Source organism: Tamandua tetradactyla, chromosome 12 (genome assembly GCF_023851605.1).
Source record: "Tamandua tetradactyla isolate mTamTet1 chromosome 12, mTamTet1.pri, whole genome shotgun sequence".
Lineage (NCBI taxonomy): Eukaryota > Metazoa > Chordata > Mammalia > Pilosa > Myrmecophagidae > Tamandua > Tamandua tetradactyla.
This window is the reverse complement of record NC_135338.1, coordinates 90,174,761-90,199,538: the sequence shown is the minus strand read 5'-3', so window position 1 is coordinate 90,199,538 and position 24,778 is coordinate 90,174,761. Positions and strand designations below refer to the sequence as shown.

General features: G+C 38.3%; 1 long non-coding RNA gene across 1 annotated transcript; it reads right to left on the bottom strand.

Annotated features, from left to right (window-relative positions):
* Positions 1–3,029: 3,029 nt before the first annotated feature.
* Positions 3,030–24,555, bottom strand: LOC143651657 (uncharacterized). The gene is made up of 3 exons (XR_013160103.1): positions 24,460–24,555; positions 3,348–3,543; positions 3,030–3,178 (listed from the first exon to the last, which is right to left on the bottom strand). It is a non-coding gene; the product is annotated as an uncharacterized LOC143651657 (long non-coding RNA).
* Between the last annotated feature and the right edge of the window lie 223 nt (positions 24,556–24,778).

Below are 24,778 nucleotides of genomic sequence, written 5' to 3'. Positions count from 1 at the left end.
AGAAGCTTGCCCAGAGATGTGCAGTACACAATCTATGCAACCATACTAGGCAGCCCTGCCAGCACCTGCTAATCATTTTACCTACAGTTGAGCATATAATTCTCACAACTGTCTGGGAAGGGAGGTACTATCATTTAAATTCTCCCAGGAGAACACTAAGCCAGAGGGGTTAAATTCCCAAGGATTCTTGGTTACAAGATAACCAAATTAAGATTTGCACCTTGACACCAAATCAGAGGTTTTCAAACTTTGTAAAAGCTAAACTTCCTGCCTTCTTTCCACAATCTATCCCTCCCATCCCCTAGTGCTGGCTATACCAAGCTTAATAGATCCTTGTGACTTCTTGAGTTGCACTGAAGAAGTTGTTTCCATATTTCCACCATCAGATCACTAATGAGTCTGAATGAGATTGAATTCTCCAAGTCCCTTTGGTCGTGGACATATGGAATGCAATCCATTTTCCAAACCTGTGTAGGAGCCTTATGAGGATATAAGCACTTCTGATTCCAGGGATTGAAAATGTCCCAGCTCACCTCTTTTAAACGTACAATGTCTCTTGGCCTAAAGCAGAGCCATGGTAAAGCAGGGCCAAGCTCCTTCTTAGAAGAGGCCTCCTTACTAATCCACAGAACTTAATTGTGAGGTTGATGTGATCTCCTGTAGAGAACGAAGAGAAGCCTGGAAACACTTTCCCCTTTACCCGGCTACCTCCTAACAACCCACAGCCTGGATCACTCATGTGTACATCACATTCCTGACTCTCCAGCTTGAGTTCGGTATAGCAAGCTCTTTGGACACTGTCCTTCTTTCACCGCAACCCTAAACTCTGAAGAAAGGAACCTTATTTGCCATATTCAACACTCTACCCAAATCCTAATTCAGATACAGGGGTAAGGACGACATTGTCTGTATTTTAAAACTTCGCCTACTTTTTGAGACAAAAGGAAGAAAGTTTCTTTTGTCCAGAACCTAAATTTTCTGTAGCACATAATCTAACTCAACCTTTCTAGATAGATCATTTAAGCAATCCAAACACAGGGAGCCCAGAATAAGAGTGAGTGTCTTTAATCCTGTATAGCTTAATGCGATGCCTGGATACACCCCAGGGTGTATTAAGCAGATAATCAAAACGTATTGATAAAGTCCCTTAAGGGATGGGAGAAAAATATGGAACTGTTAAACTTTACCACTAGGGAACCCCCATGGTAAACATTAGGGACACCCAAATCTATAGGTCAAGCCCTTGAGCTTGAGGCTGGCTCTTGTGAAGCATATATAGGTAGCAGGGAAGCTTAGCCTACCTATAGCTATACTTAAGAGTTACTTCCAGAGGACCTCTTTTGCTGCTCAGATGTGGCCTCACTCTCTCTAAGTCCAAGTCTGCAAGTGAAATCATTGCCCTCCCCACCACGTGGGACATGACATCCGGTGGGGAGGGGGGAGTCTCCCTGGTCCGTAGGAGATGATTTACAGGGATGAACCTGGCATTGGCACCATGAGATCAACAATGCTATCCTGACCAAAGTGGGGGAAAGAAGTGTAATAAATAAAGTATCAGTGGCTGAAAGAGTTCAAATAGAGTCAAGAGGCTACTCTGGAGGGCACTCTTACATAAGCTTCAGATAGACATTGCTGTGTGCCAAACCCCAACCAAAACCATTCCTGCCAATCCTAAAGAATAACTTGAGCATTATTTAAGATCCTATAAAGGTTAACTCTCCAGAAACCTAAAACCTCCAGATGGGTCCCTGGACCAGATAAGTCCTGAAATGCAGAGGGGCCAGCCTCTCCAGAACGTCAGCTAGATCCATCATCTTATCCCATAATATCAGCAGCCTCTTCCAATATGAAAAAGTTAGAGTGAGCCTAGCTCAAATACCCCTAAAGAATGGGAGAAAGATCAAAGGTGATGGTGGAGTTATACAGAGAAGGTAGCATGTAACAAGTGAGTATGATTGCTGAATCATTATATTGACATTTTTTTAAGTCTCCTTAGAGCAGCTAGAAGTAAAAACCTAAAATTGTGGAATTGTAACCCATACCAAATAGTGAAGTCTGTTTTGCAACTAATTGTTGTGATATGCTTTGAAATTCATTGATTTTTTGTATATATGTTATTTTTCATAAAAAAAGAAAAAAAAATAGAAGTATAACAAGATAGGATTTAACAAATGAGTATGACTGCTGAATCATTATATTGATATTTCTATTGGTCTCCAGTGTCTTGGAGCAACTAGAAGACAAAATAAAAAATCATGGAACTGTAACCCATACCAAATTTTTAAAATTTAAAATGTATTCTATAACTAAATATTCTACCCAAATCCCTTTCACTGAATCTGGCATAGACTAGGCACTTAACAAAGACCTCTGAATGAATGAATTATTGTAAATTATTGGGTCACAAAATATCAGTTTACTTTGTAAACTTTAGAAACTTTATTAAGGCTTATATTTTCTAGTGGTAATATTAATAGCTACACATTAAGATAGGTTTAGTTTTAAGTTTTAAACTTGTATTACAATTGCAAAGGTTATTTAGCTCTCTTCTCAAAGATGAGACAAATATTTGGTCATTCACTGTTAAGAACAATGGTTAAAATATGTTAGCATTTCATAGCAAAGGGGAATAGGCCACCTCTCTGTACCTGTTATATCCTTGAATATGTCAATCCTTAAACAAACTTTAATTATCATTAAATATGTCTTTAATTTGTTTCAGAGAATGTTCTGTAGGGCTTCTTCTATCATTCAATTTTTTTTAATTATTGAAAGTTGATGTAAACCTAAAGTTTATGACCTTTAATTAACCTAAACCATCAACATTCAACATTGCATTTACCAAAAACCAAATCTGGTAGCCAGGATTTCTTTTGGTTATCATCTAGGATTTTAGTTTTCCTTTAAAAGTAGTGAATTTGAAGCCTCCCAATTGAAAATAGGGCAGCATATGCTTTTGTCTTGGTGCCAAATTCTTTTATTTAGTGCAATTAATATTAATACATCGATATGAAAAAAAAAATCCTGTACTAAAACCCTAAGTCTCCCTTCCTCTGCCAAGGGTCACTGAGGTGTAGAATGTGACTCTCGGGCCACAGGCTTTGTTGTTCATGGAATAACCACAGGTGAGGTAGGTATTCCCTTTGATGTGTGCACATCACAGCCCCTCCTTAGATACCTACGGAGGGAAACATTTGAGTATTAGTTTTTGTCCACTTTGACTTCCCCTTGACAAACTCGTTCTCACATTGTTTCCAGAAACAAATATTTTGAAAGTGAAGAACACAAGAGCTTGCTAAATATTAGCTTTCAAAGGCTTGGGATCATGTGATATTTGCTTTTGTTACCTCTTCTTCAAGCCTATATCAAGAACCATGTTTATTCTTGAACACTGCTCAGGGCTGAGGCACTGCCGGGTAAAGAAGTATGCAGAGAAGAATGTAAACCATAGTCCTGCTTGGTTCTGTGGATGCAGAAATCTTCTCTCAACTTAGGAAAATCAGTACGACTGGAAAGAATAGCACCGGAAATACATAAAAAGACCTGAAAGGCAAAAACGAAGTTTTAAATGAAATTCAAAAAAGTGAAGCCTAACAAACACCTTCCATAGCCCAGTTTGGGATGATTTTCCTCCCAGTTTGGGGGGGGTAGCTCCCTACAACTTAAAAACCTAACATTTTCCGCTAGTGTAAAATAATGGAGAATTATCAAATTTATCTTATTTTATAAGCACAGAATGATCAGTCTAGTGAATCATATTCTTAGGGTTACTGTTCTAGTTTGCTAGCTACCAGAATGCAACACACCAGAGACAGTCTGGCTTTTAATAAAAGGGGATTTATTTTGTTAGTTCTTCAGAGGAAAGGCAGCTAACTTTCAACTGAGGTTCTTTCTTATGCGGGAAGGCACAAGATGATCTCTGCTGGCCTTCTCTCCAGGCCTCTGGGTTCCAACAACTTTCCCCGGGTGATTCCCTTCTGCATCCCAAAGGCCTGGGCTGAGCTGCGAGTGCTGAGATGAGGAATGCTGAGCTGCTTGGGCTGTGCTATGCTGAGTCTCTCATTTAAGCACCAGCCAATTAAATCAAACATCATTCATTGCAGCAGGCATGCCTCCTAGCCGTTTGCAGATGTAATCAGCAACAGATGAGGTTCACGTACCATTGGCTCATGTCCACAGCAGCAGAACTAGGTATCTTCACCTGGCCAAGTTGACAACTGAATCTAACTACCACAGTTACTTAAGTCAACAAGTACAATTTGTAAACTGCCAGCTGTTTAGGTTGACATAAAACCCTTTCCCCTGAAAATATTACTAGGTACAGTTAAACTTCAAGAACTCCAGGCACTAAAGAAGGTGAATCATCCTGGATTAATTCAATTAACACTTCAATTGGCAGAACTTTTAAATGCTTATACGCTTTTACCTAAAATCTCTCTAAGATGTTATATGCAACGTAAATTAAACCTTTTAATGGCAGTTTAAGTCTTAATTGGCATTTTCTATTGAAGGTGGTAAAATAAGATATTAAACAGAATCTAGGCTCAGAGAGTTATCAACCTGTGACAGTCAGCAAATCATTTCTCTGATAATCTGCTTACTTCTTATAAAATGGAAAATATGCTTACATGCCTGACTCACTGAAGGCTTAGAGGGATAAAGAGGTAAAGAATGGAAAAGAAACTTATAAACAATAAAGTATTAGACAGATATGAGAGCAGAATATTATGGGGAAGAAGTTATGTGGTTGAAAATTTTATTGAAGATCAGATTTTGACAAAATTTTCCACTATATTTGAATTTATATTGAGCACCTTTATTGCTTTCTTGCTAATTTTGTTCATTTTATTTATATTAACAAACAATGAACTTTAAAATGCTTTTAAAGTATTATAGATTTGTTTCATACAATGTTCACAACTGTTCTATGTGATTCATTATGTATTTTGTTATTTGCCAATAAATGCATTTGTGTCTTTGGGTTTTTATCATATATTTTTTTCAAAGAACCATTAACCAAATAAGAACAATAACTTATTTAATCCTCATAAGATCCCATCAGTTGGGTACTATTTCTATCCCCGTTTGATAGATGGGGAAACTGAGGTACGCAACACTTACACAACATGAGTAACTTGCCTCAGAAGAAACAGCAGAGATGAGCTTCAAGTTATGCAGTCCGATCACAGAATCCATGCACTTAACCCCTACACAATGCAATCATTCCAAATCCTGGTATTATCTTTACACTTTCCTTATCCTGCTTTCCTTAGATATGCTTTGCTGGTTTTCTTAAGGTACTGGTGATGAATTTATAGTTCACTTAGATTTATTCTTATCGTGACAATAATGAAAACATTTAAAACTGTGCCATCTTTTTGGTGTATCTTTTGCCACATTACGTACATTTTGATGGGCAATGGCCTTGATGTGGCTATTTTACAAGAATATTTATAAAAACTTATTTCAAGTAAACCTTTTATTGCTGTAGAGCATACAAATAGAAGAACACAGAAAGGGAGCACTTTAGCGTTGGCTGGCCTTCAAGGTGGTCCCAAGAAATTGGACCCCTTGGCATTCACTCCCTTGTGTCCTCCTCTCCATATTGAACACTGAATGGCCTGTGTTTGCTAGATTGCTACAAAAGTGGCACCATGTGACTTCCAAGGCTAGGTCATAAAAGATTATAGCTTCTGCCTTGGCCTCTTGGATCTCTTGCTCTGGGAGGAAATCAGCAGATACCTTGTAAGGACATTCAAGCAGCTCCAGGGAGAAGAACCAACTCACCAGCCCCAACTTGCCAGCCCTGTGAGTGTGCCACCTTGGGAACAGAGTCTCCCATCCCAGTCATGCCTTCAGGTGATTCCAGGTCTCAGCCTTTGTGCTGGTTTGAAGCTGTTATATCCCCTGGAAAAGCCATGTTCTTTTAACCCTAATCCAACCTTGTGGAGGCAGACCTATTATTTGGGTGGGATCATTTTGATTAAGTTGTTTCCATGGGGATGTGAGCCACCCAATTGTGGGTGGGATCTTTTGATTAGGTGGTTTCTATGGAGATGTATCTTCACCCATTCAAAGTGAGTCTTAATCCGTTTACTGGAGTCTTTTAAGAGGGAACCATTTTGGAAAATGCTCAGAGCTGACACAGACACAGACATTTGGAGATGCAGAAAGAAAACATCCCTGGGCAAGTTGTTTGAAACCAGAAGCCAAAGAACAAGCAGACACTAGCCACATGCCTTCCAAGATGACAGAGGTATTCTGGATCCACTGGCTTTTCTTGAGTTAAGATATCTTTCTTTGGATGCCTGAGTTTGGACATTTTTATTGCCTTAGAACTGTAAACTTGTAACTTAATAACCCCCCCTTTTAAAAACCATTCCATTTCTGGTATATTGCATTCTGGCAGATAAAGCAAACTAAAACAGCCTTTAAACCTTCCAACTAAAGCCCCACTCATTATGAGGCAAAGGTGCACTGTCCTCACTGTCCCCTCTCTAATTCTTAATCCATAGAATATGTGAGTTAATAAATCATTACTGTCTTTTTAAACCACAAAGTTTTAGAGAGATTTATCTTGCACAATAATCAATGAAATATCCATATAGTCCAAATCAAGAAATAGAACATTACAAATCCTCCTAAGCTTCTCTCCAGGTTCCCTCTTAATCCTACCTCATCCACTATTTTGAATACCAACCCCTTAGATTAGTTTTGCCTGCTTCTATATAAAAAGAATCCCATAGAAATCCCACTTCATATAAAAAGAATCCCACAGAAAATATTTTGTGCGCCTGACTTTTTTCAGTGACCATTGTTTGTGCAATTCATCGAAGTTTTTTTTTTAATTAAGCAAGATTTTATTTTCAAAATTTTAATTGTTCTTTATAATATTTGACCCATCAAGAGAATCTTTTGATGGCATTTCCATTTTTTTTTATTAATTTAAAAAAAATTAACTAACACAACATTTAGGAATCATTCCATTCTACATATGCATCCAAGTTTTTGCAGTTCAATGTAGTTAATTTGTTTCCACTGATATACAGTTCAGTATATTCAAAAATATCATTATTCTACTTTTGATGGATAGTTGCATATTTCCAGTTTGAGGCTATCATGAACACTGTTCTTTGAACTTCTTGTACATGACGTTTTGGTGCACATATGCATACATTTCTATAGGAAATGAGTGCTGGGTCATAAGATATGCATATGTTCAGGTTTAGAAGATGCTGATTTCCACCCTCAACAGGAGGGATTGAGAGTTCCCATTGTTCCACATCTTCTCAAATATGTGGCATTTAATTTTAAGCATTCTGGTGTATTTGTAGTGATGCTTCTTTTGTGGTTTTATTCTATGTTAGTTTAGTTATATTTCTTGTAGCAGAGAGTCCTTAAGTATAGGCTACAGGTAATGAAGCAAAAAATAGAGGGATATATTTGATATATCCTCAGATGTTATAATATATTATATATTATTAGAAATAGATAATATTTGTATTATAATGTAATGCTATAACTATGTTACATTGTATTATTATAGAGAGATATTAGATATATTATTTTCTAATTGTAGAGGTAATCATTAAGGAAACAATAATGTACATTTCTTTCATTTTTTGCTTTCCAGAAACTGAGCTGCTTTATGTCTGTGGAGAATTCCCTACCTTACAAGTCCTAATGGGTTGGAAATACTTCCCCCAACTATAGAAGGTAAAAATGAAGATTCCCTCTTCCCCTCCAATTTGGGTCCAGGCACATGATCCAGGCTATGCCAACAGAAACCTACTTGCTGGGCTTTAATTCAAGAGCTAATGACTCAAGAACAAGCAGTAGGCATGCTCTCTTTTACTCTTCCTCTTCCTGTAGTCAGAGTGGGAATGGGGTTGGCAGCAACAGAAGCAGTGATTTCCATAGCGTAATTAATTCTAAGATGTAATGTGGAGCATTGGTTATTAGCTGTTTAACCTTGAACTTCGTATCCCACAGTTATTAATGAATATAGATCTACCCAATATCCTTTTAGTGTTAGCTTCTCCCAAATCTCTTAAATCATTAAATAAAAGTGTGATCAATGAATATTTTTAAATCCTGCAGGTTATAACTAGGATATGGCTAAAGCTAAGTAGAGAGCCAAATTTATAGTTAACATTTACATTTCAAGGTAAAAAAGAAAACAAAGTAAATGAACTAAACACCCAAGTTAATTTAAAAAAAGATAAAAATAGAAGCATTAGGAATGCAGAAGAAAAATTTAAGCAAAGATAGCCACTGTTTTAGTTTGCTAATGCTGTAGGAATGCCATATACCAGAAAGTGGTTGGCTTTTACAAAGGGGATTTATTAGGTTATGAGTTTACAGTTCTAAGGCCATAAAAATCCAAGGAAATGTAACCAGAGAAAGATATCTTGACTCAAGAAAGGCTGATGGCATGGAACACCTCTGTCAGGTGGGAAGATGTGACTGGCATCTGCTGGTCTTTTGGCTTCTGTTTTCAAACAGCTTCCCCAGGGACATTTTCTTTCAGCATTTCCAAATGTCTCTGTCTGTGTCAGCTGTTCCAAACTGTTTCCTTCTTGAAGAACTCCAGGAAGCAGCTTAAGACCCACCTTGAATGGGTGGAGACACATCTCCATGGAAACCACCTAATTAAAAGTTCCCACCCACAACTGGATGGGTCACATCTCCATGGAAACAAGTTAAACAAAAAGATCCTATCCAGATAATAGGTCTGCCTTCACAAAATTGGATTAGAGTTCAAAGAACATGGCTTTTCTGGGGTACATAAAAATTTCAAACCAGTAAATAACAAACTAGAAATTTTTTAAAGTAGAATTGATAACATCAATACCAGCTGTGATTATACATTTAGAACTAGATCAACCACTGACAAATCTAACTTGGAAAAGAAAATTCTACATCATGAATAAAATATATATAGATTTATTCAGCAGTGTGAAAAAATCAACTAAACTGAACATGGATGAAGTGGATGGATTTCTAAATACAAACAGACATTTGTTAAAATTGATTAAAGAGAGAGCTCTAAGCAGCATCTCTCAATTCTAACTACATATTATAATCATAGAGAAGGAATAAGATTCGTTTAAAAACAAAGACTAAACAAAACAAAATTAGCACATGCACTCATTCAAAGATTCTGATTTAATGCTTATATGTGCAGCTTGAGCAAAAGCATTTTAAAAAAGAAATCTCCAAGTGATGATAATATGACCCACACATTGAGAATGATTTCTACAGATAAAAAAAAGAGAAAGTTGTCCAGAAGCTTAATCCCGAAAAGCCCCCAGGCCCAGTTATAAAAATTCATTTCAGATTATTGAATAAAAATTATGCGGAAGCTATTTTAAATGTTCCAGAGAAAAAAGGAAAGCCATCCAAAGTCAATTTTATAAGGCCAGTATAAATAATAAATAAATAATAGATAAACAATAAAACAAGGAAAACTGCAGGTCAACCTTACATTCTATGAAAGAGAATCGAGTAAAACACTAGAAGAAAAATAAGCTATGATGACACAGAGCTCATACTAAAGCACAAGGATAGATCCCTAACAACAAATCCATTAAGATAATTCACCATATTAAGAAGTCAAAAGATTTTTTAATCATATATATCTTAATAGATGTCAAGAAGCTGATGTTCATCCATGATTTTAAAATAAAATCAATCATTTTGTTAAAAATAAGTGAACACTTCCTCAACGTGTCAAAAATATATTACATATTAAACCAAGGGCAGCCTTACATTTAATTGTGAAAAAAATGGACATATTTCCATTAAAGAGGGGGAAAAGACTAGGACGTCATCTGCCAATACTGGTAAGTGGTGGGGCCACAATTCAAACACAGATTAGCTGTCTATTCTGGATTACTACTTCCAAGAGAAAGAATCCAATCAATAGAGCAATTGATTTATCAAATGATCCTATTGTGTGGAAAAGAGGATTACAAACCAGTATTATCCATTTTTGCGGAACAAATGATGAGTGCTTAGATTTGCATATGTATTTCATATTTATATGTTTTGATGTGCATAGAGAACATATGTAAAAACTTTTCAGTGATAGAGGTAGGAAAAAGGAAGGGAGGCAATATTAGGGGGCATTGCTTTTCTACTTTATATCTTTATAGAACATTTGAGGTTCACCTCCACTTGCCCCCAGTAGGCAAGTATTACTTTCATAAACAAAAAAAATTAATGAATAAATTTCCAACACTGAAAAAAAATTATATGAGCCACCTAGAAATATTATGCCAGCTATTATTTATAGAAATATGTCTATGCACAAGTAGAATTCCCTGTCAACAAAGCAAAAGAAAATAATTCTAAGGAACATTTAAAGAGTGAACACTCATTTTGGGAACTCTCTTTAAGGAAAACAATACTTCCATAAAAATCCACAGTCTCTTGTGATGACAAGCATTCTTGAGATTACTTAAATGTGCTTTTATTAGAAGAAAACCCAAAGCTAAATGCAGCAGTGGCCTGAGTCCCAGGGCCCCTTTCTAGCCCCTTCCTGCTTGACTTCTGCCCTTACAAACTCTTTCTGGAACACAGGAGCTGCTCAGTGGCAGGCAGAGGTTGAATTATGCTCACAGTTGTATGTGTTTATCCTTTGGCAAATTATTTGAATTAATTGCCAATATTTGAGAATTTGGGACACTTCACATAAAAACAACCAACCTTTCTGGAAACCTGGAAGGTCTGATAGCAAAGTTCCTTTAGTCCTGCATGGAAGCACTCACTCAGCGCTGGCTGACAGCTGCCTGCCTGCACTGCACAAGTTCCCCCACGTTCTCATTGTCCTCAGACCCCTGAATGTGGCATTATCCTGGGAATTAGATTTTGCCAACCACTTTGCTTTAGGAGCCCCTCAAAACATCACAAAATCTTTCAAAACCTGCACCCAGCCTTCCCATTTAGTCTCAAATGATCAATAAAGATGTGTTATGTCAGGCTCTCCATGGGGGCTTTTCATTTCATGGGAAAACAAGGCCGCAAACAATTTCTGCCCGTCTTGGTCAAGAGATGACAGTTTTACCTTAAAAAAGGCAAATCCCATAGTGGATGCATTTTTTTCTTAAAAGATCAACTTTAGCACCCTGAGAAGTTATTATGTGTTGAACTGTGTTTTCTGAAAAGATACGTTTACGTTCTCAGCCCCGATTCTGTGAATGCACACTTCTTTATAAAGAGGGTCTTTGAAGATGTGAATACAAGAGTAGGGTGGGTCCTAATTCAATATGACCAGCGTCCTTCTAATAAGGGTAGGGGATGGAAGAAGCAGAGTGCTGCAGCTGCAAGCCAAGGAAGGCTGAGGGTTGCCAGAAAACAGCAGAAGCGAGAGGAGACAAGGAAGCATTCACCCCTATGGGTTTTAGATGGAGCAAGGGCCTTGACTTCCAACACCTCTATTTTGGACTTCTGGCCTCCAGAACAGAGAGAGATAACACATTTCCCTTGTTCAAAACCAACCACTTTGTGGGGCTGTATTACAGCAGCCCTAGAAAGCTAAGATAGAAGGTAAAGCTTGCTTTTAAATGAACTAGATACATGGGGTTTTCCACTATGAAAACAGTCTTAGCAGCATTTACAGACTTCTATTGTTCAACTCAGAAGAGAGTGCAATTCTGTCACCCTGTAGCTGTCTACGTGCCAGTGCCATCATTTCCTGAGGGCATGCTGCCACCTGCTGAACCATCCTGAGACTGCATGGACATGGATGAAAAAGCCCAAAGCTTGCATCTTGGAACCCAGAATTTAATTGAAATACCCACAGAAATTATACACGTGTGACTTACATCAGCAGCTAGTTATCTATGGACGATTGCGACCCTGCTAAATCTCTGTGATATCATAGGATCTTGGTACTACAAACAGATGCAGATGTTTCCATGAGAAAGTTGAGAACAAAGTATCTTTGAGAACAAGAGAAGACATCCATCCATCTGAGATGATTTGCCTTAGTGATTTCTCAGTGTTTTCTGCTGGTTTTGTAAGAATGAACTGGGGAGCTTGGAATAAATCTGATTCTTGGGTTCGACTCAGACCTTCTCATTCAGTATTTCCTGGGAGGATCCCTGGAATCTGCATGTTTAATGCTTCTCCAGCGATTTATGAGCCCACTGATTCGTGAGCCAGTGGTGGAGAGGCCAGCCAGCAGCACCAGCTTTCACTTATTTATTCAAAATATACTGAGTGTTGAGGTGCAATTGAATCAAGTTTGAATTCAACATAAAGAGCCCTCCATCCGGGAGTTAATGAGGACTTACACAAACACAGATCAAAAAATAAGGCAAATTAGCTCATGTAAGGAGGTCTGCAGTACAGCAGAAATAAAGGAGAAGGATCCTCATAAATTTCTCCATTAAGAAGGGAGCAGTTTTCCAGGGCAGTATTTGAGGGTCCGCTGACAGGCAGACGTATCTGGAAGACATGTGGGAACGGAAGGCAAATACCATTCTAAGCAAAGAAAATAAAGATGCAAAGGCATAGAGGCTTATAGGAGCACACTATATCTGAGAAACTATAAAGACTGTACTATTACTGAAATGGAAAGTTTCAGCAAGGGGGCAAGAAATGAAACTGCCCAACAGGGCAAGAACCACATCGAAAGGCGTGTGGGCTGTACAAAGGAATGCACATTTCCAAATGTAGGTGAGCAATGAGGAGGCACAAAACTTGCATAGGACAGGCACACGACCCAGTCTGTGTTTGGAAAGAGTACTTTGAAAGAGCGTGAAAGTGGATTGGAGAAGGATGCTCCAAAGGAAGGAACGTAAGACAAATGTTTTATGAGAGCTACGGTTGGAAAAGAGGAGCTGAGATAAAAATATTCCCAAGCAGGATGCATGGGAGACTGAATGACTGACTGTGGAAGGTTAAACAGAGGGAATAGGTCAGATAATGCCCAGGCTTTTTCTTGGGTAAACAGATGTGACCTTCCATGAAGAAGAAATGAAGGGTAGGTGAGAAGATGCTGAGTTCAGATAGAAATATAATTTGGAAATCCTTAGGTGGCAATGCTGCAGCACCCATGTGGCATTATCTGGTAGATGGTCTGGAATTTGGAGGAGAAGCCTGGGCCAGAGATTTAAATACACCAAACAACCTGAATGTAGGTGAAAAATCCAGATTACGCCACACAGTTCAAAGAGAGGTAAGGTGAGGAAGGGCCCTGGGGAAGGTGGGCACTGAAGGAGTGGGATGGAGGAGCACCCAAAGCAGATGGAGAACGAGAGGCTGGAGAGGTTAGAGCAGAACAGGAGAGAATGGCACATCAGAGACAGGAAGAGAGCTTCAGAGCAGCAGGGGTAGTTGACAATGTCTGAAGCTTCAGGGTGGTTGACCAAGATGAGGAAGTGCTTGTTGAACTGCCAGGAGAACTCAATGAGTTTAGCAAGAGCCATTGGTGGTGAGGGAATCGGTACAAGGGGGATTGATGACTGAATTGAGTTCCATATTACCAAATTCAGTGGTCAGTATTCAGTTTTTAGGACCCCATTCCAGCATTTGAGTATGTTGTTTTCTCTATCCTTCTTGGATAAGGAATGAGAAGCTCAGCAGAGCAAGAGAGGCAAAAAAAAAAAAAAGAGGTAAACAAAGCAGCCGTTTAGGTTATAGGCATAAAGTTAAAAGGAGCCATGGCTAATAAGTTGTGTTTGTGTGTGTGTGAAAACGAAAGCAGAAGCACTTCCCTGGTCTTGGTCCTCACCCAGCCTAAAAATCTCCTTGACTTTTGACTTCATGTTACCATCTTCATATCCAGGTCTGGAACCAAAGGCTTTCTTAGCTCTCCGTCAGCTCTGGCTCAAAGTCTCACAGCCAGCTTACATCTTCCAGGCAATGCCAGACATAGATTCCCCTGATTCATTCTCTCAGCAATGCTATGAGGTAGGTACGGCTATGATCCCATTTTAAAGAGGAGGAAATCAAGGCTCAGAGAGGTTAAGAAAATTCCCTGAGTTGATACTGCTAAGAATTCAAGGAAGAAGTTTAAACCCTGCTAGTCTGACTTCAGAGTACAGGTTCATAACTATGACTCTACACTATTTCCCTAGAAAGATGCTTGTGGAAGCCTCAGGAAAATTCAGGAGATCCTTCAACATTGTGAGAATTTCAGACAGTTTGGGAGTTGTTCCACCATAAAATCCCACCCCACAAGGCTTGGCCACAATACATGCCCCAAATCACTTGACCTAAAGCTGAGGAACTTGGTAAATGGTTGATCCTTTCCCTAAAGTGACACCTCCTTCATGGACTGACCATGAAATTTCTACCCTTATAGTTAAAAATTAAGAAGAATATCTATTAATAATATATGTAGTACTATATAATTGTATTATAATTATTGTATTATTATATAATAAGAATATATAATAAACATTTGCCTCTGTTACTAATTAAAATCTTTCCTGTTGTATCTACTTCCTGGGCAATGGTTGGAATTTCCTTAAGGAATCATGTGAGTTGCAGAATTTGTAGTTCCTTAACAAATTCTCCTCCACTTCTCCGCAAACCACAATGGTTCCAGGGATGACCAAGGGAAGCCATTCACAAAAGACCCCTTTGCATCATTAATGATAAAATCAGTAGCTTTAGAGCAGAGAGCTTCCTAGCTTCTCCTGAACATAGTGTGTCATTGGCTTAAAATAACATTTGACTTAACCAAGTAATACTTCTCTCTGCAAATGGAATGGTCCCATCTTTACCGTCTGTCTGTCTGCAACCTCAACCATTCCATCATTGCCTGTAGATGATTGTGGCATCCTTTTAGGCATAGCTCAAATGCTACCATCCGCATGATGTCTTTGTAGGTCCTTCGAACCAACAGAATCTTTTCCTCTGTTGGGCCCCTGTATCACTTACTTGTAAACATCCATTATGATGCATATCGCTGTAGGTGTCTGTGTCTTCTTTCTATTTATGAACATGGTTTCATTTTCACAGAAGCCTAAGGCCAGATTGGGACATATCAGCTTGCAGGCTGCTGTCAAGTTGCCTCCCAAGCCTGCCTTCCTCCCTTGTACATTGAGTCAACACATTCTAGAACCTGGTCCTTAGCCTCACAGGCTCAGAACTCAATTTCATAAGTGTACCTCTGGGGATGTTACCTCAGCTAACCAATTTCACCAAGATCTTAAAAGTGTACAGACGATTTCATGGTCTTACCTGCAGTCGCACCTTAAAATTCATGCCAACTGAACCTGATAGACTTTGTTCTTGGACAGATTTTCTCATTATTTTGTTGTGAACTTAATATTTATTGCTGCTGTTTTTCAGCCCCATTCAGAGGTGAAAGCAGTGAGAGGAAACCTCCTACACAACACAGCTGCCTGTGGTCCACCTGGCCACTCACCCTGGTAGACAGGACAACTGCCTGAAGTAAGAAGTTACAGGGATTCATGAACAGTGGAAACAACTGACCTCATTGATCAGAGCCTAGAAGGAGCACGATTAGAAGATTGGTGACAACGGTCCTTTGGGAGTGGGCATAAAGTGTGAGGATGTTCATACCACAGGTTAAGATCTGCCAGAGAGCATCTACTGCAGAAAAGACATTAAAGAGCTAGGTCAACAGGTTGCGAGCCAGCTTCCATTGGCAGCTACTCCACGGCATGCATAATAGAGCCATGGATGAAGTAGTCAAGGTAGCAGAAATGGAGATGATGCATGGACCCAAACTATGAGTTCCATCTCACCAAGTCTAGTCTAGCTACTGCCATTGCTGAATGGCCCTCAATGTAACACCATCCTTTGAAGAGACCCCTCAACCTCTTGGTGCTAATTTGTTTATACCTTTTCCATCCTGGAAACAGCAGCGACTATTCCTGTCTAGAGTCAACTTGCATGTTGGATTTTGGTTTGCCTTTCTTGCCCTCAAGCTCAGTCAGCACCATTATCCAGAGGCTCACAGTATATGTGATTTACCACCACAGGACCCTGAATAACAGTTTCTCAGACCAAGTGGCCCACTTTACAGCAGAGAAGGCTTGGAATAGACACAAACACAGAATCCACTGGTCCTACCATGTAACACGTCAGTCAGAATCTTTTAGTCTTAATATTGGCAGATGATATACTACAAGGATATGGAGCTAACCTTCTTCAACGAGTTTAGCCACTGACTATTAAGTATTACTCTGTTCCCAGAGGATGAAATACTCAAACAGGTCCTTGAGTTCCCCTTGCCTGTGCTGTGGCCCAGAAACTCTCACAGCAGTAACCTGTGGCAATCAAAGGCTTGTCTCATCTGTGGTCTCTTTTTCTGGGATCACTGTCCTTCTCGGTTTGAAGTCTTACATCTTTTTTTTTTTGATGGGCAGCACTCTTTTTTTTTAATTTTAAAAAATTTTTATTAATAAAACCAATCAACACAAGGTGAGGGATATGGTATGTACGAATTTTTTTTCTGTTTTCTTTTTATTTCTTTTTCTGAATTGATGCAAATGTTCTGAGAAATGATCATGATGATGAATATACAACTATGTGATGGGGAAAAAAAGAAGAGAAAAAAGCCTCATATCTTAAAAGCTATGTTTGTATATTTCATCTGGGTCTTTATTCATTCAAGTGTAAGGGTAAATCCAGTCCATTTTGACTGTCATGTGTCATTTACTTGCACTTAATTACATATTGGAATTGATTATATATTGGAATATTATTTTGGCTATATTGAGTTAAATAAAATACAGTCTAAATTTAATTTTCATTTTTTATTTTTACTTTTTAAAATGTGGCCACTAAAATTTTTTAAATTATATGTGTCTTAATTTGTTGCTTATATTTGATTTCTATTAGACAGTGCTGTTTTTGTTAGACACTGTACAATTTACCACGTGTTTTAGGTTTTTATTTATTTTTCATTCATTTTTTCTGCCTTCCAGGCCACTAATGCTGTCCTGCTGTGTCTAAACGAATAACACCATAAATTAATTTCTTAATTTCAGATATAGTATTTTAGGTTCTAGAATTTCTTTTGATTTATTTTTGTAGATTCCTATCAATCTCTAGAGAAATCTCACATCTTTTCCCCATTTTTAAAAGCATTTTAATAATAGTTATTTTAACTCAGTTTTCTGGATCTTCTGTAAATAAGTGTCTATGGTCTTTGAAAATGTTTTTCTTTTGACAGTTGCAACTGCTAGTAGTTTTTATTGGATATGTGACATTGTAGATGACACCAGGAAAGGCTCTGGATGATGTCATCTTCCTTGAACAAAGGTTAGGTTTCTACTTCTGGGAAGAATGTAGGGACTGTACCTCAGCTTTATCCAGGTAATGCTTGATTTTAGCATTTGGGATTGGTATATTTCAGTTTACTATTACTCCTAAGCCATGGTCTTTTCTTCTAAGGTGTTTCCCTTACTACTTTTCCGTGGACTTTATTCCTGGTTTACGGCCACTTTATAATCGCAACTGAAAAGTCTGGGCTTTTCCCAAAAGCCCCTCTAACTTAACAGGAATTGCACTCGATTCATCAACTAACTTCCTGGCACCATGCAGCTGCAGAAATCTCTGCTCTTCCATTCGGCCTCCCAGAATCTGCCATCTGCTAGACCTTTGGAATCTTGTTGCCATGATGCCTAACTTAGGAATCAGCAAATAACTTCAGAGAATCTGTTCAGAGATTTTGGGGAACTTATGTCTCCTCACTTGCCTCTTCTCTAGGATTTTAACCCGTGCATCCCAGGCATTGTGGTAGCTCTGAATTCTGAATTCTGAATTCTGACTCGAATAACACTATGACTTTCTGCCTGGTCTCTATTTCTTTCCACAGAAAATTGAAAAATTTCCTCAGGAAATAATCCAGATAAATGTGGAGCCTTTGTGTACGTCCCTTTCTCAGGGATCACAGCCTCACCAGCCCCACCTCCGTTAGTTCCCCTTCAGTAAGCTCCAAGAGTGGTTTCACGTGAGCTGATCAGAGGAGGTCTACTGATGGACAAGACAATCTAGAGTCCCCAACCCAGAAAAGTGATGCTCATTAGGCTTTACCTGACGATTTGAGGTATCCTGTATTGGAAGGTATTGCTTTGAAATTCTAGTTTATCATATTTTCCCCCAAAGACCTAAATCTGTAATAAAACATAGTATTTGAGAAGACTCATTTAGAAAAATAAAAGTAAAATCAGCTTTTCAAGCCAGAATAAGAACAAAATAGTTTCATGTGGTACAATGTGAGGGAAAATAGGAGATTCAAGTCAAACAGGATTGATGGTATGTTATTTCAGATTTGCTAACTTTCCTTAGTCGTAATTTCCTCATCTGTAAAATGAAACTATTAACAACACTCTTTCCGAGCTGTTGTGTTGGTGCACATATTAGAATATTTACAGTAGCATTGTTCATAAGGACAAAATTGCTGAAAGAAAAAATGTCTTTCAACAGGGGTAGGGCTGAATAAATTATAGCAAATCCACACCAAAAGCTAGTATGCAGCGAGTAAAAAGAATAGCTATTCCACTTTTTAAAACCCTGTAAATGTACAAATGTGCGTACACATACGACATTGAAGAAAACCATGGAAAGGTACATACGACGTTAACATGAGTTCCCTGGAGAAGGGAAGGCCAGAAGTGGTGGGGAAGGTGGTCTGACATGGGAGAAAGAAGAAAAGAAGAGAAGCCAAGGAAAAAAGGAGACAAAAAGAAAAAAAAATCATCTTATTTCAAGAAATGCATGTATGGGATAGTCACTTTTATCTCTTTTTATACAATTTTATTTACATTTGTTGACGGGTATAAATTAATTTTTACAGCGTTTCAATTTTAAATTTAAAATTCTGATTTAGTACAAAAATAAATATATTCTTTAATAAAATACCTGTGTTATTAAGAGCAGTAAGAGATGAATGGGGTACCTCCTTATGTTGATGACTGATAACCTGCAAGAGCTGACTACTACATTTACTTGCAAAACAAACGTTGATTCCTTTGCCGTGGTGGACTGCTAGATTTAGTAACTTGTTGGCCTGCACAATCTGGTTTTTAATTCTAATATTCTTTCTATGAACTTTGGTATTAGAAAAACTGATAATTCAGGCCAGCTATCTTTTATAATCTTTTAATCTGGCAATTCATTCCTTGGTTCCAAAAGGTTTTAAGAGAGTAAATTCTTACTATGTGGAAATAGGCATACATTTAGCTTAATCCGCAAATTGCCCTTCCGTGAAATCTACTACCATGCTCTTATTTGCCTAATCCCCCCAAATTCTTCTCCCACCCTGACATTGTTTTACAAGTTTCAAATAATCATTTGAATAAATAGCCATTCACAAGAGAACATACCAGGCCCTGAACTTAGGGGAACACCTGGACTGTTGGTCAACAGTCTTATTGTAAAAGACCAACTGTGATGAAACGACTGGAGTCCCGTACAGCAGCACTGCCTTTAAGGACACCACGCACGTTATGTACCTGATAGGTGCCAGATTTATCCACATTGCAGTCTGGGTAAAGTCTGGGTAAGCGCGTGCTGAAATTTGCTAAATGGTATCTTGCCATTTTACCCTAATTGAATTGCTGGATTTTTGGTATGATGCACCAAAAACACAAAGACAGGTGTCTGGCAGTATGACTGGTGAGCTGTTAATGAAACTGATTATTCACAATTGCCAACAAATAGTGAACAGTTATGCATCAGCCACTCTTTTTTCAAAGCCTCAATGCTTCTAAGTGCATTTAATCCTCACAATCATCCTACGAAGTAGGGTCATTATCATTCTTATTTACAGATGTAAATTCTTATTTACAGATGAGGAAACTAGGCGTAGACAAATTAGATAAATTACTACATGAGATAAAGCATGGCTAGAAGGCAGCAGAGCTAAGATTTGAACTGGGTTATTGGAGCTCCATACTTCATCTTCTCAGATTTAAACCTGAAGCATCCAACACTGTATACTATTCTCCTTTTCTGCCCAGAAATTAGGTCCCTATTTTCTTAAAAGATCACTAGTACCCTGCAAATGGAGATTCTCAGATTCTGAGATAAATTGATGAATTGGGGATGAGATAGAGATTTGAAGGTCTGTGTGACCTGGCAGGACTGGCTTTGTAATAGCGTCACCCCATCCCTCCCTTATATAAAGGAAGCTTGGAGTTCAGTGAAGGGAGACATCAGAGTGGGAGGAAGAAAGGAAGTCAAGAGTGCATGGGGCTCTGCAGTCCGCTCTCACCCCCTGCCAGAGCAGAAGAAAGGATGAACCCCTGGGACCTTGAAGCCTGTTGACAAGCAGAGTGACCGATGTACTGTGTCCCAGACAAAAGATAAGAGCTGAAGTCTCTTAGTCACTAGCAGTGCCACTGGGGATGTGGGGGGCAACTCAAATGTGGAGTGGTGGCATTACCCAGAGCATGAGAGTCCACCCGGAACACCCACTCTGACAAGCCATAGATTAATTTCTTGGCTTTCCTGGCTCAGAAAGTACTGGAAAAATATCTATCCCTGGAACCTAAAGAGAGAAACTGGGAGTTAGGGGCTGACTAGTTTGCAAGACATCCTTACGGTCATGGCAAAGAGATTTTCCTTTCCCTGTCCTGCAGCTGAGGCCTCTGTTAAAAGTTTGGGGAACAGGAGAATAAGAGCTTGTGATGGGATTTTGAACCAACTGCTACTGATTTAAAAATCCTGAATTAACTTTAATTCATTACACTTACAGCAAGACAATTTGGAAGATGGTCCAAGTGATGCAAAAGTCTTCACAGAATATTCCTCTGAATGGTATAAGTTTATCTTGTACCCACCCCCAGCCCCACTTCTCCTATTGTAAAACTCCTTAAGTGATAGCTTTCTGTCTTCTTCTGACCTTTAAAACAAGTTGTCAGGCTCAGATAATTTTAGTGATATCTGTTATTGATTAGGAAAGAATTCAGTAAGGTCCTTTCCTGGTACTGCATTTGTGGAGTCTGGGTGATTTTTTTAGTGCCTGTGGGGATCACTGATGGTGAGGAGTTTGGGGGGGGGGTCATAAAATCTATCACTTATAGAGATTTCCTCTCAACCTGTGAACAGGTTGAAATATTTTTTCAACCCCACAGGTAGGAAAAACAATAATATCTTAGAAATAGCTTACATCATGTGAAATATTTTACTTTAAATATATTAAAAGGGGCCCCTCAATCAAAAGAAAATTAGGAAAGCACTGCTCTAGATGCTGCTGTGTACCAATTCTGCACGAGAATGTTGTAGCGTATTTTACATTTGACAAGATGCTGATTGTGTTTTGATTTGAATAGTTAAGCACTCAGGAGGCAGTAGCCAAATAAAATCCAAGGCAATAAACCATCGCTCCTATGGGCATCCCTGTTCTAAGAAGAACTAAAAAACTATGCTGCTCAATAACCTAATCTTATTTCTTGCCAACTCATTGGAGTTGACATTCAGAGTAGTCTGTCCTTGCTTCGAAGCTTAGGAGGAAATAAGCATGTAATGGACTTGCTTCTTAAAATTGACAGACTTACTTAATATAAACCTCAGCTAGCAACTATTTTCTAAATGGTTTGTCCAACTACCAGAGTGATGATGAAACATAGAGCATCTGCCCCTCAAAGAGTGTGTTCTGCTAAACCTGGAAACAAAGTTAAGAACCAAATGGAAAAGGATTAGACTGAAACCATTGGGAACAGGTAGAAAAAAGCAAATAGAGAGCCACTTCAATTTCAAAGAAGGGTGTCTAGAGGACGTAAAGGATTCTGCTGTAATTGCTGCACAGGATAGATTTATAAAAATAAAGAGTAGAACAGAAACATATTTGCAAACAAAAAGCACTAATATGTAGGGAATCATGTGAAAAAAATTTCTTATGGAAATAGCAGATTTCTTCTAGTCTTTTCTATTATGGACACATACTCAAGAAGGTCCAGCAGGTTTCACATAATTTATAATATCACATGCCTGGTCTATTGGTTCATAAAAACTGGAATATTTCAAATTTATATTTGTAAACCACCAAACTGCACAAAACTACGTGCACATATTTCCTACTGTATTGCTTTTCTCTTGAAATCATCTTTTAGAAAGTCACCAAAGTTACATGTGTGGTTTTGCCTGAGGCAACCAGTCATTTAACACGTGCAAAGATCATGTCTTTGCATCAAGCATTCCAACTAAAAACAAGAGGAGGAGTAATTAGAAATGAGGGAGCAGATGGAAGTCTGCCTTTATGCCTGCCATCTAGTCTACAAATCACACCTCTTACGTCAACCCAATGCTTGGTAAAAAGATGGAATATTTTTGAAAAGCTGTATTGAAGCTGCTGTCTTAAAAAAATGTGTGGGGTATGAGTACTGTATTAGTTAGGGTTCTCTAGAGAAACAGACTCAACAGGGAAGACTCACAAATATAAAATTTATAAAAGTGTCTCACATGACCGTGGGAACATAGAGTCCAAAATCTGCAGGGCAGGTAGTGAAGCCAGCGACTCTGATGGAGGGTCTGGACCAACTCCACAGGAGAGGCTCGCCAGCTGAAGCAGGAAGAACCTGTCTCTTCTGAATCCTCCTTATAAGGCTTTCAGTGATTAGATTAAGCATCACTCATTGCAGAAGACACTCCCCTTTGGCTGATTACAAATGGAATCAGCTGTGGATGCAGCTGACATGCCCATGATTTAATTCTATGAAATGTCCTCATCGCAACAGACAAGCCAGCACTTGCCCAACCACAACTTGGCCAAGTTGACACATGAACCTGACCATGACAAGTACTGATAGACTCTCACCAACTAATGTGGGAACAGGGAGAAACAGCCCACTAGTGTAATAATACAACTGAAATTTAATGTAAGCCCCCAAAGATGACAGAGATCAATGTTTTAGGTTATCATGTTCTGTTAACAGATGAGAAAAACCCTGATCTGTAAATCTGAGGTAGGAAGGAGTGATACATTCTCATTTTGTAACATTTATTTTCTCATGAAATTGGTTAGACTATATCAGTTTGTACCTCAAACTCAGACAATAAAAATTCATTGATAGTCCATTACAACTTGACAAACTCCATAGTTAAGATTTCTGTTAAATTGTCACAAACTTCTGCCTGCATGATACTTTTTTCCTCTCCATCTTTCAACTTCATCAGAGGTGCTACCTTATAAACAGACACATTTATCTTCAGGCTAATCCCAAATGGATGGAATAAAGAGTTTGACACCAATTTTAAGTTTTCTCTCCCACTCTCCTAATCATTTATTGCAGAAGAAAAATAGCCTTACAAAAATGGATTTTTAAAAAATCTCATGCTCAATAAATTCTAGGTACCTATCTCTTATTCTCTGTCCCACTACAAGCATACCTCTAGCAAATAAATATTAAACTCAGCCCAAAGTTGCATCAGATTTGAGCAATGACAAATTCCTCATAATTTCTCCACACATCTCTTACTTGTTTTTTTTTCTAGGTTGTGTATTTCAAGCTTGCCCTCTCAATACACGTGGTGAAAAGTCAAACTTTTTAGATTCTGACAAGCTGAGTTTTTTCTTTCGCCTGCTATTTTTTTTTATAGTTCTTTGCAAAATTTAGACTCTCAAAATTGAAGTCCAACTAGTGTTTTTAAAAAGGAACAAAGAATTGCATGAATATTTGTGTCAGTTGTCCTCAAAATTTGGATTTTTATCAGCAAAATATTTTTTAGCTAATTGATCGACATACGATGCAAATTCAAATTGTATCCATTTCAGACATAACACTCACACAAAAGCCCTTTACCATCTCCTATTTCTTCCATTTCATGATAAAAATCTCGGAATGACAGTTTTAAAATAATGAGTGGCCAGCTTTATGTAAATGGATTAATCACCTCACTTTTTTTCCTCCCCATTTTGTTGCATGGTTCATCCTGGACACAGAGTAGTTTGCAGCCCTGGGCTTTACTTCATTTGATGAAATAGAGTCCTCTGCCCACCTAGCTCTAAAGCAAGAAACCGGCAGACCTGAACTTTCATCCTATCACTCTCTGTTAAACAAATGACAATCCCATTAACTGGCCTTTTAGCCAAGACAAATAATTTTCCCTTCAGAAGTTCACCAGTTCATTCATAGTGCAAGATCATTATGGAGCTCAAAGGAGAGTGTAGGACATGTTTAGTGTGCAATGAGCTAGGGTGTTTTAGTTCACCTCCAATCTGGCTGAAAGAATATACCTAGTAATGAGTGCATTAGCTGGGCATCTATTTTAGGTTATTAGTAAAACCAACATTGATAATATTCCCACTTGACTAGAAACTAGAAAACTGGAGATGATAAAGGTTTTCAATCAAATCCCTATCATTGCTATCTCAGTTGCATAGAATAATTGTGGGTATTTTAATTTTTATCTGTTTTAATAAGTTAACTATGACATGAAACACTGAATCACACAAAAAGAGCCCATTACAAAAAAAGCAATGTCTTTTTGCAAGTGCAAATACCCCATCCACCTGTTTGTACTCACACTTTGCCTTTGAAGAGATCATTTTTCCTCAATTTCACATTTATTATTGGAATCCTCACCATGACCTTAATTTAGAAGATAAGTTTTAGGTCACAGAATGTTCTTTGAGGCTCTTGTTCTCTTTTTGGCTAGGCAAAATATAGCTCAAAAAAGTTATCATTGTAGCAAGATCACATTTCATTCAAATTAAATTCATTTTGTGAGCATCTGCTAATGCTAAGTGCAGTGGGAAACCCTTCCTTTGTTTTTCATACTGTCTATTCTATTTGGAGAGAAGAGTTTCTTTTGTTTTGTGTCCTTTTATTCGACAAATTGTCTC